We start from the raw sequence: 5614 nt of genomic DNA on the forward strand, positions 1-5614 counted from the left end.
GTGGTGGGAACCCATCCGTGCATGGAAGAAAAGCCTGGCAATCTTTTCTCCGTAAAAATGGCAGTGTCATTCACCATCGCAAGAACATGGAACGATGCCCAACCACAACAGAATTGATTGAGAAACTGTGGTACATTCACACAAATGGAATACTGTGCAGCACTCAGGAGCAATGATTTTGAAAAATACTGCATAACTTGGGAGAGACTGAAGAGCATTATGGTGAGTGAACTAGCTCAGTCTCAAAAGGACAAATACTGCATAAGACCATTGTTGTAAAAGCAGAAGGATAAGTAGTAAAACATGAATAGGGACCTAAGGGGAAAGGGGTGGGAGCATAAAGGTGAGGATGGGTAGGGGCAAACTCACAAGGTTGCAAAATGTAGTTGGTAAAGGAAGGGGGTAAAGGAAATGGGAATGATCCGGCAGAGATCTGAAAAGACAGAGTAAAGACAGACATAGTCCAATGGTGTTTAAATTTATAAAACATAATGCACGGGAATGATTGCATGAAACACAATGTGAATGGAGTATAGTATGAAACCAAATGTATATGAACTTTGTAAGCAAACCAATAGAAAATATTAAAAAAAAAATGCAGCCAAGAAATCTCTACAGCACTCAGTTCTACTCATGGAGTAGAATGTGGAGTCACTGTGACTTATTATCAACTCCACCAAGATAGATTTGGGTTTTGGCATGAAATTGGACCCTTCCTACTCTATCTTGTGCTAAGATACTCTTTCTTTTCTAAAACAGTGTCTGGCAGTGTAGTTCACAGACAGTTGCACTGGTGACAAAGGCAGTGCCTCTGCCAATTTAAATCCACCAATTGCTCCAAATATAAAAGACAGACAAATCTCCTGTGCAACTTATGGACTCTGAAAACCCTCTGGAGAGTCAGCTGTGAGTCACTTCCAACCTGACGGTAATAGATTGTATTGATATTTTTACCCAGAACGTTAGTAACCCTAGGACACAATTCTGGCACCTTAGTGCGAAGGAGTTGCGCTCCCAACCGAAAAGTACATAGTTAAAATCCACCGGTTGCTTCAAGGGAGAAAAATGGCCAGTCTCCTCTGGAGAGATTTGCAGCCTCTGACACCCTGCTGGAGAGTCAGTCAGCTGTGAGTACATAGTAACAACCACAATAGGACCTCTCTAATTTTCTTTTCTGCTCAATTTTTATTCAAAATCCTGGAAGCCACTGAGATAAGGAGGTAAGAAGGATCCTGTCTCCCCAGCTCATTATCAAGCTGATCTTCCCTTGCATTTTTTGTTGAGCCAATGGCCTGATCCTTCATCCAGAGTCCTAAATCTTGGTGGTGGTCACTCACAGTGACCCGATGAACAACAAATCCTAACTCTGTCCTACCCTGTGCCAGCCTCCCAAGCTCCAACACCCTCAAGGCCATTGCTGTAGTGACTTTAGTTAACTCACCTGGTTGAGGGTCTTCCTCTCCTTCACCGTCCAACCACCTTTCCAAGCATGATGTCCCTCTCCAATGAATAGCCTCTACTTGCTACAGGCCTAACATGCATAAACTGGTTTGTATCACAAACTCTTATTTCTTTGGGATATCTAACTAGGACTAAGATAAACATTATGCTTTTTGAAGATCTGTATAAAAGTACCTGACAACAGCAACTTTGAGGTAAGAGAGAACTTAGGCACTGCAATCCCAGAGGCATGCAGTTCGAAACCACCAGATCCTCTGCTGGAGAAGGAAGGGCAATCTCCTCCTGTACCAGTCAGACCCGATTTGACGGTACACACACACACAAAATAATAACATTTTTTAAAAAGTTTTTAAAGAGGGAGCTCTGGTGGTCTAGTGGCAAGAAGCTGCACTGCAATCCCAGAGGTACATGGTTCAAATCCACCAGATGCTTTGCTGAAGAAGGAGGGGCAATCTCCTCCTGTACCAGTCAGATCGGAATTAACAGTACACACACACAAAAATAATAAAATAAAATTTAAAAAAAAATTTTAAAAGAGAGAACTTAGGGTGCAATGAGTTCATGTTCACGGAGAGAAATAGTGGGGGTGGGGGGAAGAGGGTGAAAATGATTGTACAACTAAAAAGTACAGTCCTTGTCCCTGAATCGTACATGCTGGATGTTTTGCTGTGTGTATTCTCAACTATAACTATAAAGAAGAAAAGAAATTATTTTTTAGAATCTTCCAAAGGCTTACGATATTCTACCTGGAATATATCCACAGCCTTTGCCATAATTTTAAGGTCCATGGGGGAGTTGCTAGGTGGCACAAATGGTTAAGTTCTGTGCTGTAACCAGATAGTTAGCAGTTCCAGTCCACCCACAGGTACCTTGGGGACAGACTGGGAGATCTTCCAAAAGGTCCTCCACAGCCTTGAAGTCCTGTGGAGCTCAGTGCTTCTGGCGCACATGGACGCCCTGGGGCCAGCCAGGGCATATAGAGTCTAGTCATGTTAACATAGTTAAAAACCAGACTATCAGAGATATCAAGAATTGTTCTTAACATTGAACAATGGAAGGACCAGAGGGAATAGGGGCTACCTTTGCTAACTTCCACGTTTCCACGTTTATTGATTCTGTGTGCATTTATCTCAGTCTCTCTAAAATCATGACTAACGATCTGTCTTTCACTTTCTCTCCAGCTTCCCGCCCACACCCCCACACTCTATGCTGGGAATAGTCATTAATATTCAAAGGAACTGGTTTTCCTTCACTCCATTTCTTTCTCATCAAACACTCAAAGGAATGAGGTGGCAGGATCTAGTCAGCCTCAGTGAATAACATCTAACTACCAGAAGGGAGAAGATTGTCATTTGAAAGACAGGGGCAAAAGGGGACACTCCCAAACAGTGAATTTAAAAAAGCTCACAAACGAACAACAAACCCTACACCCAGAGAAAGCAGATAATTGAAATCACACATCAACATAGAACCTTAACTGTACCTGCCTTGTAAAGTTTTGTGAAAATAAAATAAGTTAATGTATGCTTGGGAGGGTGGGGGGACAGCACAGGAGAGGAAGACCCTGGATGAGATGGATTGATTCAGTGACTGGGCTAATTGAGGTAGGTGAGTCTGAGACAATAAGGTTGGGTCAGGATAGAGCAGGGTTTAGGTCTGTTGTGCGTAAGGTTGCTATGAGTCACACGTGACTGGACGGGACATAACAATCCATTTAAAGTATTAGAACAGTACCTGATATCTGAAAGCCTTGGGTAGTGTAAACTAACGTACTTGGCAGCTCAACAAATTCTTGGAGGTTTGAGTTCATGCAGAGAGAGAGACCTTAGAAGAAAAGTATGGTAACATACTTCTGAGACCCACAGATAATGCGTTGAGATTAATTTCATGGTAACTAGTTTTGCTTAGTTGTTGTTATGTGCTTATTTATTTATTTAGATCTGCAGATGCTTTCCTGCAACCACCACCAAAGCCTATGTAAGAACCTGATTCCTTAAAGGCTGAAGAAAAAAAAAGAAAATGAAAATTACACTTTTTTTAAAAAATGCCTAGAATTAGAAAACCACAGAGAAAGCGTTAACACACTCAGTATTCCCAAGCTGGAAAAAAAAAAAGAAAAACAATTCAAGCCTCAAGTTGCAATATTTTAAGATTCTATGGACAAAATTAAAAGCCACTGGAATGGAATTAATGAGAATGTACAAGTATGAAAATTGCAACTGATGTCATGGAACAATTTGTATAGAAAATGTTAAATGGGAGCCAATTGGCTGTGTTAATTTTCACTGAAAACAGAATATTTCAAAATAAAAAGAAAAATGGATGAGTTGAAGGGACTAAAAAATTCATAATGTCAGAAAGGCTTAGGCGTTGGCAAGGAAACAAAGAAAAATTTTGTTTTCAAACAGGAAGAGACCTTTCAGCGCTGAGTCTCCAAAGAACATTACTGAGTAAAAACAGAGTGGGTTAGAAGCACATAAAATCAATGGAGTGCCAAAATGTTGAAAGTATTGAGAGTAAGATGTGAAAAACATCATGGATTCTGATAGTGTATTCATCAGGAGTGACTCAAGTGAAGCGATGAGGAAGTGAAAGAACTGATTCATGGACAACAGCCATTCGAGGAGGAAGATGTTCTGGAGTTTGGCCAATGGTGGAAGGACATAGGGGCATTTCAGCTTCAGAAGACAAATGGACCTGCTGTTCTTCTTGTTAGGTGCTGTTGAGTCGAGTATGACTCATAGCGACCTTATGAACAAAAGGTCTGAATCCTGTTCTATCCTGAGCCATCCTCACACTTCCTGACACATGAGGGAACCCATTGCAGCAGTCACCATGTTAACTCACCTTGTTGAGGGTCTTGAAGTTGTGAAAAAGTGCCTCAATGACATGCAATCTTGTCTAATTTTTATTGGAAATGGTACATTGCGAAGCTGATGGGTTCAAACTGCCAACCTTTTGGTTAGCAGCACAGTGCTTTAACCATTGAAGAACTATTACTCCAAGAGTTCACTATCTTTTTTAGGGTGTCTTGCTATCTCTCTCCTGTATCATCTTATCGTGTCTTTAGCAATAACTACACGGTCCACTAAGAGATATTGTTTGCTTGTGTTTTTCATTTCTTAAACTGACTCCTTTAGAAGATAATGGAGAGACTGCTTTCTGTTATTAGATATGCTGCAGAAGCAGTAAGTGCAGGAAAGCCTGAATTGAGTAAAAGAGAAAGCCTGAAACTGTCAATCTCTAGAAATAAGAGGAAAAGTATGAGAAAATGTCAAGCTTCTAAGACCTTTGATTTCATGGGAGTCAAAAGTTTCTAAAGAGGATGGACACAGTTTATGCTATGGTTATACGCGGAATTATATACCAAAAACAACGATTCACTCCAAAGTATATTTTTAAAACAAGATGAGAGGATAGAGATCAAAACAGAAAGGTCTTGAAGGTGTGGAGGATCAAATAGGGCCAGGGTGGGTAGTAGTATTGGTTAGATAAGAAGGTACAGGAAGGGCCATGGGCTCACTTCCTTTGTATTTATTCTCCCAGGCTTAAGAAAGCTTCGTATTCATCACTATATCAACAGAAGAAACTATCACTAGAGGCGCATATCATGCTTAGTAAAAAAATGAGCAAAATGAGAGAGACCTTCAGATGTGACCAACTGACAGATTGACTCCAATGAGCTCAAACATAGCAACAGTGTTGAGAACATCACAGGACAGAACCAGGTTATAACGTGACATTCGCTCACTATGAGTCAGAGCCAACTGGGTCTGACTTTTTTTGTTTGGAGTGTTTTTGTTTTTATTTCACCTGAAAGGAGACCTGGTAGTGCTGTGGGTTAACCATTGGATTGCTAATGGAGAAATCTGAAGTCTAAGGTTACCTAGCTCTGCAGAAGAAAGATGGGGTATTTTGCTTTGTTACCAAGGTAACATTCCCCAAGTCCCGCACGCAGGCAGTTCTACTGTGTCCCATAAAATTGCTATGGACTTGCCGCAATGGCTTTTCTGGTCTGGTTTTCTATCTCACCAGCTGTCAAGACAGGATAATTATAAATTTACAAAAAGCTCCTTAATTAAGGCCAAGCAGCTTCCTGCCATTCTTCCCAGTTATCCTTTGTACAGCAGCATAGTAAGCACACTTTAAAAAA

Source organism: Elephantulus edwardii, unplaced genomic scaffold, assembly GCF_000299155.1.
Source record: "Elephantulus edwardii isolate Elephantulus edwardi_28Jun2011 unplaced genomic scaffold, EleEdw1.0 scaffold00186, whole genome shotgun sequence".
NCBI classification, from domain to species: Eukaryota; Metazoa; Chordata; class Mammalia; order Macroscelidea; family Macroscelididae; genus Elephantulus; species Elephantulus edwardii.